Source organism: Patiria miniata, unplaced genomic scaffold (genome assembly GCF_015706575.1).
Source record: "Patiria miniata isolate m_02_andy unplaced genomic scaffold, ASM1570657v1 HiC_scaffold_10, whole genome shotgun sequence".
Lineage (NCBI taxonomy): Eukaryota > Metazoa > Echinodermata > Asteroidea > Valvatida > Asterinidae > Patiria > Patiria miniata.
The window spans coordinates 20,717,014-20,730,079 of NW_024037048.1; the positions used below are offsets into that span (position 1 = coordinate 20,717,014).

The 13,066-nt window shown below is 39.7% G+C and overlaps 1 long non-coding RNA gene across 2 annotated transcripts; it reads right to left on the reverse strand.

Moving 5' to 3' along the window:
- Positions 1-361: 361 nt before the first annotated feature.
- LOC119739730 lies at positions 362-6,140 on the reverse strand. 2 transcript variants are annotated; one of them, XR_005272625.1, is made up of 5 exons: positions 6,058-6,140; positions 4,440-4,523; positions 2,098-2,204; positions 1,246-1,378; positions 362-401 (listed from the first exon to the last, which is right to left on the reverse strand). It is a non-coding gene; the product is annotated as an uncharacterized LOC119739730 (long non-coding RNA). The 2 variants fall into 2 exon arrangements; XR_005272626.1 differs by lacking the exon at positions 6,058-6,140 and adding an exon at positions 4,895-4,938.
- Positions 6,141-13,066: the final 6,926 nt, after the last annotated feature.

Below are 13,066 nucleotides of genomic sequence, written 5' to 3' on the forward strand. Positions count from 1 at the left end.
ACTGACTGAGTCACAGAGTCCAGCTTAACTAGGCAAGCCTACTTTGTTTATGCCATGAGAGACCAGCCTCTCTCCAGAACTGTTGTTTTCTCCTGCATAACCATCTTGCCAAAGCTAAATAGAGAAATATTTCAAGGGAAATTTCCCATGCGTCAAGAATAATTAAATCACTCTTAATCAACAGTATCGTTCCATTATTTTATTTTTGGAAAATCCCTTTGCAAGCAGGGGTTCCTGGAATGTACAAATTTAAACAATCTCAAGACTATATAGGATAGGGACCACCTCAGGAAACTGGTACCCTGTTGTCCTTGGCCCACTTCTTCATGACACGGATGATGTATTCCACCTGGGGGTTACCGGTGTTGCGCAAGATTTGGAGGATGTCTCGCAGTGTTTCTCTGTAGAGGAAAAAAAATGACAAAAATCTAGTGGCTTGAACTTCACTGGGTTTTGTGCACATAAATATGAAAGCTATTAACAAGATGGACTTTGCGTCGGGGTGATGTAAATCAATATTAGGATTTGCCCTTCACCGATGTATAAACACTGTATACTCAGTGTGTTACCTCCCGAGTGAAAGTTGGGAAAATAATCACTTGGGTGGGATTCGAACCCACGACTCGACCATGGAGCTTACGGGGTTGGTTGGCTGGCCAGGCAACCAATTCTGTAAGCTCGGTGGTCCAGTGGTAAGATGTCTGCACTAGAAAGCAGGAGGTCATGGGTTCGAGTCCCAACCGAGTGATTTTTTCCAACTTTCACTCGGGAGGTAACGCACTGAGTATACAGTGTTTATAAGTCGGTGAAGGGCAAAACCTAATAGTGAAAATGAAAGCTGTTTATAGAATTTAGGGGGAAAAAGGAAAAATTCAATGAATTTGAACTAGAGGGCTAAGAAGTTGAGAAGTATTCATGAAAATTTGTAATAAAAAGCCATATCCTCTCTGAGTGATCCCCGTTTGATATTTCCCAGGTCTGCATCGTGACTTTGGGCGTGATCCCTGGCTGCATGGCATATGCGGGTTGAGGGCTTCTGACTAGCGCCCCTTTGACAGAGATATTGACAATTAGGGAACCGCCAACATTGGGCTGGATAGCTCAGTTGGTAGAGCACCGGAGTGATATACTTATTGAGATGTAATTGGTCAGTACGCACTGTTTGATAGATGTACTGTGGTCACCTGACCATAAGTTGATCTGATTGGTCAGTGTGCACTGCTGATTGACAGAGATGACACCCACCTTGGTTCATGACCAGCTATGATCTGCTGGAATACGCCCACGCACGCCCCTCGCTTGCCTTCCCAGTATGCAGGATTGGGGTCCAATCTTTCCAGGACATCGAAAGCCTTGGCCACATAGTAGAACTGGCCATCTACCGATAGAAAAGATGAGATTTGAGGATCGAGAGACCGTGACAATTATATTTTGAGGTCGAGCAAAAAACATCAGAAGTTCGAACAAAAAGCCTGAAGTTTTCGATCATATATCGCCACCGTGTTGACAAAGTGATGAAATTGTCCAAAATCAATATTTTTTAGCAGTTGGGATTTTTGGCTATTCTAATATTTTATGATGCCCTCTACATGCTTACCAAAGTTTGCGACACAAAAATGCATCCTTCATTATATTCAAGCTAATGACACAAAGTGGTAAATGTGCAACAAATCATGTTTTTTTTCTTTTTTGACCGGAATTCGTATTCTCGTTGATTTTACACGTGAGAACAATGTTGCAACCTGACGCCACTTTTGTCTTCACACATCATCTCAATAAAGATCAGTCATTGCAAAAATGTTTCACAAACACGAATCTGCAGAAACATTTCCAATTTTGTTCAGAAATACTTGGAAAGTTTTCTTGACTCGCCATAGACTTTGTACACAACGGCTGAAGTGGCGTCTGGATATGTGCATTCTTTTTTACAAGTGTGTTATATTTAGATTGACATTTCCTCTACGATTTGGGTTTTGACGAAGTGACAAATGTGTTTTGTGAAATCGGCTGCAGGTTTAGATTGAGTGACTAGATACTAATTTGGGGCTAATGCCAAAATCTTGACCAAACATACAAAATTAGGGGATGATGTTTTACCTTGTAGCCGTCGTTGGCAATGAGCTACAGCAGGCTGAACGATTCGCCAGACGTCTCCATCTTAAGGTACAAATCCCAGGCTAGTCTGGCCTTACGATTCATGATGTCTAAACTGAAAACACACAAAGAAAGGTTATAAATACATAGGATACTGCTGTAAGAAAACACATTGGGGTCCACAAAAGATGGTTCGGTTCAGTGGATGCTCGTTTCAGCAATTTTCAGCCAGCAATGCTCAGTGTAACCGTGTACAATATTTGGGAGCCAAGAGGGATGTTCAATGTAGCAAATTTCTGTCGTACAATCTGCTTAAAATGTGACAGAATAAATACAACATGGCAAATGTATGACTAAGATGTGAAGTTTACACGTGTAAACGAAAAAACTTCTAAATCCGTCTACAAATTTCTCAAAACATGTAAACAAAACCAGAATTATAGAAAAGGGAGTTCTGTTCACGCGATCTTCCTTGGAGATAACCACACATATAGCACAAATAATTAACGTTGTTTTCAAACCTACTTAATTTACAAAACCTTAGAAGCACCGTAGTACTTGATTACATTTGGGGAACACGTAGTTACATTTTTACTTTATCAACGACTGCCTGCTATTTACTATGTCAACCATTGTTGATTGATCATGTCAATCACGCCGGTCTGCAGATCAGACATAATGGGTAGGCAAAAGCCACTGTCAATGGCTAAACGTTTAAAACGGTTCGTAAAAGATTCGCTTAACGTTTACAGAATGAAACGCAAAGTCACATCCTTAATATACGATCAGGGCGATGATTGCATGCTGGTTATGTCATTGTTAGAGACCCTTCAGTCTACCTCACACATGGGCAACATGTGCATCTCCCTAATGCCACTCTGGATTTTCCAGCAGTACATGAAATGCATGCACGCGACGTGTCGTGACTTTAGTTGGACATTTGGTTGTGCAGTCACAATTGTGAGTGGTCAATACATTATGAGTTGAGGCTGAACAGGTGGATTCATTCTCATAATTAGCAACTTTGAAGTTAGAAGAGGAAACGTCATTCACAATTGACGGTAATACTCACAGCATCTTGCCAACCAGAGACACGTGTAGTCATTCTTGCTCTTCTCACTCTGAATGAGCACAAAAATCTGGAAAACAAGAGAAACGAAACCCACTCCAATTAAATAATGGTAAAACCAAGTGTTCCCACCAAAACAGTGGTCTAGGAGGCACAGAAAGATCCCCATCCGGGTTTTAGACTTGTTTTTTTTATGCCTATTTGCCCTGAACAAGGCTACAAGCCACTCCAGATATACAGGGCTACAAGTCGGAGCAAAGCAGCTAAATCAACCACACCATCTCTGCCCTCATAGGCACCCACTTATAAGCCATCAGTGTGGGGGTTTGGTCAGTATCAAATGAGGGCAATAATGCTCATTGTGATTTTTGGCAAGGTATGCACCCCTTTAGTCGGAAAATATTTGACAGCATTGCAGCGGTGGCAGCTTTATGGGTGATATCACTTTTTTCTTTTTTAAATGGCAGCCAAAACATGCTTGTTACAACATACAATTTATCCGGTTCAAGCATATTGACGGCAATTTTGAAAACACAAATCAAAAGTGATAACACTGCCACCACTCACACTGCAAAGCTATCACACATTCTCCAACTCTAGATGTGCCTTTCAAAAAATCGCTATGAGCATTGCTCTTTTCGATCGTCTGCCGGTGGCCCAATTGGACCAAAGCTGATAGCCTATTACTCCTGGGTGGGGAGAAGCAATGAGTAACAAAGTGCCTTGCCCAAGGGCACACGCACCATGACCCCAGGCTGGACTCGAACCCACAACCTGCAGCTTTACCCGCAGACCACGAATCCAACGCCCTTAACCACGAGGCCACAGCACTCCACACTCCTCTTGAATCAGGACAGATCATAGGTTGGAGGGAAATAAGCACCAGGCAAGGAATTCCTAAGAGATGCAGCACGTTGGAAAACAAGCTATTGCAATATCTTTTTGTTCTACATCTAGGTATACGGCAACAGTATATGGATGAGAACAGACAGAAAGTCGGGCTTCTCTCTCAAACAGGGCCGACCATCGGTGGAAATTGATACAAAATTCCACTTTTCTTGGAAATGACAGCACACCAGGTGCCGTGATTTCACAGGATGCTTGAGACTATTATTCCCTAACAGTCAGGTATTTCATAATAACTTGGTTTTGGTTTTTGATGTTTGCAAATGAAAGGCACCATGACTAGTTCAGGCACCATGACGAGTCACTGCGCCATGACTGGCCAACTATTGAGGGCGCAACAACAAAAATTGGGTCCGGGAGTCCAACCTACCTCCTCTGCTTCCTTGTAGTTGCCTGCTGTGGCTTTGGCCTGCGCATAGTTGTAGTTGAACCTATCGTCCTTGTAGAAGTAACTCTAGAAACGTAAACACACAAAAATGTCATCTTAGTTTTTCTGATAATTTTCCCACCTGCACTACTTTTTCCCCCCAAAAAGGACAAATACAGCTAAACCATGCCACAGAAACAACTATGAGCAAGTTGGGGCGAGACTAGTGGTCGATTCCTGACGTAATTTGATGCCTGAGCACTAATATCAACATGCAAACGCCTCTAGTCAGACAATGGTCAAAATTGTTCACCAAATAAAGAGAATGGTCAAGAATAATTCCAAAAAAAATTTGGTCCTGAATAATAGAGGGTGATTGGCAATAAATATTGTCAGGTTTTTGGAGAAAAGTTCAAAAACGAATAGTGTCTAACATTAAATGCATTAGATAAAATGACCTGAGAGCAAATATGCAGTCCTATGCCCCCTGTCTGTCTGGCCTCAACTCCATTTTCAAAGCTGTTGATGAAATAAAATGAATCAATAAACATTACTGCAACTTTCCTAAAAAATACAGCGGTGCTGTTGAAACCCCTCGGCCTGAGTTTGTTGATATAAGGTGCAAAATTACAAGCACATGTAGTAGAATAGTTAACACTGGTCAATGGAATGACCTATACCTTGACCAATGACGTTGACCTTTGACCTTTTGACCCCCAAATCAATCCAAACTTGATTTTCCTGAAGGGCAGTCGCTGAAGTTACAAACCCGAATCATATTTCTAACTCAAATTATAATCAAGAAACAATCTACCTTCAACTCACCACTGATATACTCAGCCCAAAATAAGAAAATAATTTTCTGACATACTTCTAGTTGGGTAAAGTAGAGATATATTTATTTATTAATTAAAAATTTGCTAACTTTAAATAACTTTTTTAGTGTTAACCTGGAATTTTCCAAGATTTACGCAAGTGCGCTGTGTTAGGGAACACTGAGCTGATTTTTGGCCCAATTTCCGGACGCCACCGTTTTTAAGTTTTGTTCAGAATTGTATGACAGTGAAATTGTTTACAGAATTTAAATGACAAATACTATTGAAAAAGTACCAGTAATAACTGAATGAATTCGAAGTTTATCAACAAAGAAGTTTTGCAACCGTGCATGAGGAAAGTCAGGAGAAACGTCGCAGTGCGCCACGTTAGGGAACACCACTATATGTGTGCATTGATACTGGGTTCTTAATTGGGGTAGGTGCGGTGAACTAAAAACAATAGGCCCTGGCCCTGCTGACTATATGACTATACAATCATGGAGCTATAAAAAGAGGTCTTACCCAACAATGTATGCAAAGCATTCAAAAATACTCCGGAGAGACTCCCATACCTCAGACACCACTGACCAACAAAGACTAGGAAATGTCCTTTGACATGTTTTCTCAGTAGGCATGCCATGGTAGCAACTTTTTCCTGCTAAATCCAACATTTTTTTGACATATTATCCCTTTTAATGGTGATATAGGTCACTGTAGGGAAAAATTAGTGATGTCCAGATATATGGGAATCTTTCCAGAACGCCAAAAAGAAGTTGAATTTTGAGAAATAAATAGTCCAGACTTACCTGACGTGCAGGCCTATATAGCCTACCGCTGCATTATCTGCTGCATATGATTAATGTTGATCGATAACCAAACAACAGGTGGCGCTCTTTACAATTAACAGTGTCAGGTACAATCTCATTCAAGTGATGTTGAGCAGTACGCGTTGCCATGGTGATACGTCATCAGTGTGCTCTGCATCCTGTATGTGCTCCACAGTTGACATCCTTGGTAGAACCTTCAAACTCTGTCAACTTCAAGAAACAAAGGAAAACAAGTTATTTTAACATCTTAACCATAAGGTTTAGTTCAAATATTGTTTTCATCTGCTATTTTTGGAAAGGGCATCGTTTGAAGAATTTGGTTGACAATAATTACTGTGATATTTCAGAACAATTTTTCCAAAAAATTGACAAATTTACAAACGATAAAAATGGGGCCTGTAGGGCCTGACCATACTTCCTGAACTTAGTTTAAAACCCTTACACTTACAGTTCTGGAAGAATGACTATACAATCATGGAGCTATAAAAAGAAAGTCTCACACTGTATGCAATTAAAGCATTAATAACCCCCTAGGCCCTTTTTGCTTAGAACCATCCTCAATCCTCCAAAATTTTGCAACTCCACCTGAATTTTTCAAAATTGTCAGACAGTCCTGCCTCAAAATGCATTCATCGTCAATCCTCCAAAATCCTCCTCATCCCAAAATTTTGCACTCGTGTTTAAATGAAGGATAACCAACGCCAAATCCTTCAAAATCATCAGACAGTCCTGCCACAAAATGCATTCATCCTCATGGAGGAACTTCCTCCAAAATCTTCATGTGATTCAATCACCATTCATCCTCAGTCCTCTAGAATCCTCATGCGCTTCAATCACCATTCATCCTCAATCCTCTAGAATCCTCTTGTGCTTCAATCACCATTCATCCTCATGTGCTTCAATCACCATTCATCCTCAATCCTCCAGAATCCTCATGTGCTTCAATCACCATTTATCCTCAATCCTCCAGAATCCTCATGTGCTTCAATCACCATTCATCCTCAATCCTCCAGAATCCTCATTTGATTCAATCACCATTCATCCTCAATCCTCCAGAATCCTCATTTGATTCAATCACCATTCATCCTCAATCCTCCAGAATCCTCATTTGATTCAATCACCATTCATCCTCAATTCTCAAGAATCCTCCAAAACCGCCAGGAGGATTTTGGAGGAGTGAGGTGGGTTAGGGTTAAAAAATACTCCGGAAAGATTCCATACCTGGAGTTCTGGACATTTAGTGGAAAGTCCTTGGTGTTCTTTCAGACAGTAGGATGCTGGCAGTGGCAGTAAGCATGTAGGATGGAACGCCGTATTATCGCAGTACTTATCACGTTTCTTGTTTGGACTAGAGATTGCCCGCTAACCTTCCCGAATTGTCCTGTCTCTTAGGTTGTATAACTCTTCCTTTTCAAATACCTGTGAAAATAGACATGATCGGAATGTGCGAATGGAGGTGGATATTATCACGGTATGTGGGAATTGTGGTTTTTATAACTCAACTTTTTTTCTATACATGTAGTTAATGTTTTACCAAAACATCCCCTGAATAAAGTCTGATATTTTCCCTGTAACGTTCAAGTTGATTAAACTTTGACAGGCTATATCCCTGCAGGATGATTTCTTAAAACCCTGCCCTTCCCCGAAAGGAGAAGAAAATTACTGTGACAATTCTACTGATTGGCGATTGGGGGCGCCATTGAGTTTACACGGTGTGCCGTTTTATTTTTTTACGCGCTGTCCTTATTTTGATCCCGTAAAAGTTTGTATGATTCCGCGGTGGAAATATCGTCATTCGACTTCATTTTGTGTTTGCAGCTGTAGAAGGGGAACCACACAATGGAACTTTCATGGACGGAGCACCATTAATGATTTATGTTAAAATTAATAGACGGTACCTTTTAGGTTTAGTAGACACGGTCATGACAGTGAGGGAAAATTTGCAGGTTTGGGAAAATGTGAATATTTATTAAAAATCGTTAAAAGTCCCGAAAAACACAACATTTTTTAATCGTCCTTTTTTAATACGACTCGGCAGTAAGTCCTTATGGCCTGGAGGACCTGGATAAAAATCGCCACTTCAAGGAGTTTAGTCAACACAAAATGAAAAATTTTCCATGCCGCGATAAAGGGATGCCGCGATAAGGGACTCCGACTATAGTTTTTAGGTAACACATTTCCCTGCTAAATCCAATATTTTTGGACATCCCAGCAGGCATTTTTGGTCGGTTTAACGTCTATCTGACGTCAGATTCCGACCAACTCCGACGTTGTTTTTTGGTTGCCGTCGTGGTTGTAAGTGTAAGTTTTTTAGACGTTGAAAACCTGACCAAATTCTAACGTCGGTATGTGGTCAAAATTATGACGTCAGTCTGACCATGATTAACTGCTAATCCTGACCGAAATCTAACGTCTGTATATAGTCAGATTATGACGTCAGTCTGACCATGATTAACTGGTAATCCTGACCGAAATCTAACGTCCGTATATAGTCAAATTATGACGTCAGTCTGACCATGATTAACTGGTTATATGGACGTCGACAGGACGTCAGATTGTTGGTCAAATTTAGGTCATAATATGGTTGAAAGTGTAGGTTATTTAGACGTCGAAAACCTGACCGAAATCTAACGTCCGTATATAGTCAAATTATGACGTCAGTCTGACCGTGATTTGACTGGTTAAATGGACGTCGACAGGACGTCGCGGTTGAAGTTATTTAGACGTCGAAAAATGACCACATTATAACGTCTGTGTGAGGTCAAAATTGACGTCTATCTGACCGTCGTAATAACGTCATTTTAACGTTCGGATTTCATGGTTGAAGTTATAGGTCAGTACATGGTTGCAAATGTAATTTTTGTAGACATTGAACACTGTTATTTCGGTTGTGTAAAAATCAAACGATTGTGTACTATATGAACTTAGCAACCTGTTGTGTAAACTGTTGTTTACACAATAGTGTAAACATATTACACAACTTGTTCATTTTTTTTTACAAACTGGTTGGCTAGGTTCGTATAGTACACAACCGAAATAACAGTGTTAAGTTTTCTAACGTTAGTTAATAGTCAAACTAGTGGCGTCAGTCTGACAGGTTTATTAAATAATGTCAATTAGACGCTTCAAATGTTCAATGTTGATGGGCCGATCAATTTTGACCTCAGATTTCATTACCACAATTCAACTTAATTTGGACATGAAATAAAAAAAAATAGACGTCGGTCTGAGCCTTTGAATCAAACACTGAATCGCAACCAACACAGACATGATCTCTAATCTCTTTTGTGAATATTTGTGCAGGTATAGAAGACATCAGGCGGTCGATGTTGATCCTGATGGTGCATGGTGCCACGTAAAGTAGGGCTTAGGTAGTGTATTCGTCTCCCTCAACTGACCAAAGCAGAGAGCTGGAAAAGGGGGGAAATGAACAACATTGTCAATTTTCTTGAATACCAACACATTTTTTAAATAATGGTGACTCGTAAATAATTAAAACAAAACAGATTCCTTGAAGTGCAGCAGCAGTTTTCAGAAAATCCGAAAATTTTCAGAAATCCGAAAAAAAGTATTAAAAATAATTCTTATGAAGAAGACAAGTCGAAGCATAGGCCAATTTTAAGTCTAATGGGCAATTTCATGCGATTCTAAGAAACGAATATTACTGAAATTAATTAATGAAAAATTTAAAATTGCAAGCACCGTAACTGTCTTAATAATTGCCAAAAAATAATTAACATTTATTTAGCGCTTCATACGCCGTGTTTCTAAGCGCTTTGGAAAGACTATAACAAATCAATTATTATAGTAAATACTGGTATTAACAAAACATGACATAGAGTACACAACCAAAAAAAAGTGGCATAATGTATCGTCATACATGTATGATTCCCAAACTCTGCACACTTTCAAAACTAAATTCAAAACGTATCTGTATCAAAATATCTGTATCAAAATAAAAGAGACATTCCGATCGTTTGAGTTAGGCCGGATGCGGAATATGTTGCGGTGCAGTTAAATTCATAATAAATTTAATATTCTAAATCTTCAATCAACACAGTACGTGTGGGAAACTCGTCTCATGTTGAGATATGCTTTAAAATGACCTCATTTTTCATAGGCCTAAATAAAGATAGGACATGATGATGATGGAAAGCGGGCAGAACATGCATGACTGCTGATAAATTTGGATTTTCTACTTCTTCAATTTTTAAATAAAGGGCACCGTTAGTGTAGCTTTGTTTTTAAAATAAGAAATGACAATAGCATCCAACATGTCTAGTCTAATAACTTTCTACAATGAAGTTAAGGTACTTTCCATGGAATTTTAATGTTACAACTGACATGACTGATAGGGAACATAATATAGATATAATAAAGATACAATTTCCAAACTATTGACCTTCAAAGAAATTGCAAATCCCTAACTCGGAAACATTTGCGTTTGAAACTTACCATTTTCAGACATTGCAAAATCAGATCATCTTGATTGCAGTTCAATCGAAATCTTGACCTGTGCTTGTCCTATACATCTTGGTGTCGTATCTTGACTTGAAGTTAAGATCAGGGGTGGGAACATCTCCAATGTGTACAGTACTCCATCGCAGAACCAAATCTTGACAATATTGTTGAAAGGTGCACAAAACTTGTTCATTGTGGGCCAATATATGTCTCTTCCCAAAGCTGCTTCAGTTGTGACTGTTGTTTTAACGGATATTCAAACTGGCCAGACTCGTACAGCAGTGGAGTTCGTTGGAATGCAAGAGGTCACACACAGGGCATACATATGCTTACGTGTACGTACGTTTGGGCTATACGGTTTTTGCGCGCGCGGCACTTGGCTCTGGGCCAAGACAATTATAATTGGCGCGCGCCGCGGCTAAGTAGAAAAGTCGTCAAAACGGACGATATATTTTGGTTGAAACAATGATGATAACGACCGGACATCAATTTTATAACCATCAGCTAGCTGACCACAATTCAAAGTCTTTTTTAGTCGTTCAAATTAATAAGGCGTTCGATAATTTCGTTTGGGAATTACGACGTTGCACATGCATGCATTCTTTAATTACTTTTTTATTTTATTAAGTGAAAACCGGACGTTATATTTTGGTCGAAACCATGACACACTATCGACGTTATGTAAATAACCAACAGCCGACCACAATTCAACGTCATTTTTGAGTTGCTGAAAAGACGTCAGAAAACGGACGTTATATTTTGGGTAAAACCATGACATAACGATATTGTAACCATCCACTGACCAGAAATCAACGTCGTTAATTGATTCGTTGAAATGACGTTAGAAAACGGACGTAATATCATGGTTGAAAACATGACCTAATATACGACGTCAAATATTATAACCAGCAGCCGACCACAATTCAACGTCGCTTTTTAAGATGTTGAAATGACGTCAGATAATGGACGTTGTGTTTTGGTTGAAAGCATGACATAAGTACGACGTCAGTTATTATAACCAACAGCCAACCAGAATACAACGTCGATTTTGAGTCATTTGAACGACGTTAGAAAACGAACGTAATATCATGGTTGAAAACATGACTTAATAACGACGTCAAATATTATAACCAGCGGCCGACCATAATCCAACGTCACTTTTTGAGTTGGTTGAAAAAAAGTCAAAAACGGACGTTATACTTTGGGTAAAAGCCTGACATAATAACGACGTCACGTAAAATAACCAGCAGCCGACCACAATACAACGTCATTTTTGAGTCGCTGAAAAGACGTCAGAGAACGGACGTTATATTTTAGGTAAAACCGTGACTTAATAATGACGTTAAATATTTTAACCATCAAACGACCAGAAGTCAACGTCGTTATTTGATTCGTTGACACGACGTTTGAAAACGGACGTAAAATCATGGTTAAAAATATGACCAAATAACAACGTCATATATTATAACCAGCAGCCGACCATCATGGCCGTAGGAAGCGGTACGGCAGGTACGGCTATAGCCGTACCAATAATAACAGGCCTATTTTTTTTTTAATGTATACAAGACCTTGCATGGCCCCAAGGGCGGATTTTTTTTGGGGGGGGGGTTCCAGATGCTCTGTGGTGCGATGTGACCACTTTAACCATTTTTTTTAAGGAAAAGATGGCGGTGTACGCAGTGCCTTCCTTTATTGCGACGCCACTTTAAAAAAAAAAAGGGAGTTCAATTTTTTTTGGGGGGGGGGGGCATGGCCCCCGTTGCCCTGCCCCACATTTTTCTTGTTTTCTTTTTGTGTTTTGTTTTGTTTTTGTGTTTGTGTTTAAAGGGAAAGGGCGTACTCATACATGTCGCCACTAAGCCTCATGTTAAGTTAAACGGAATGACGTTTGGCCGCCACCATGAATTTTAGTTTTCCTCAGACTTGTACTTGTGTTTTCTTAAAAGAAGTGGCTTTCTAAATGAGAAAATAGCAAGGAAGAACCGGTTTTGTGGAAGCAAAATTCAGGGAAAATCCGTTGAAGTTAATATCTTGTTGGAAAATTCCAAAAAAAGAAAGTAATTACCGCCGTGAATCAGAGTTTATAAAGGGACGGAAAGTGGGATTTGCTATCAACAAGGCCGTTCGTCGTTCTTTACCTAATGAGATGTGAATCAGGACGAGAGACTCTGCGAGCTGATGTTTTTCTTTTAGAAAGAGAAAAACTTAACAAATACGCTCGGCAGTTCAAGCATGTACATACACCGGTATCCATACCGATGAATTAAGTCTTAAATAAATGGAAATCTTCCCTACAAGCTGGTTGCAAAAAAAAATGTTTTTCTAAAAAATACATCCGCCCGCAGAGCCTCTCGTCCTCCAATTTGATTCACATCCCATAAAAGGTAAATAATGAGGAACGGCCCTTTTGATGGTGATAGCAAATCCCACTTTCCGTCCCTTCATAAACTCTGATTCACGGCGGCAACTTTCCTGAAATGATTTTGGAATTTCCAACAAGATATTAGTATCAACGGATTATTCCCTG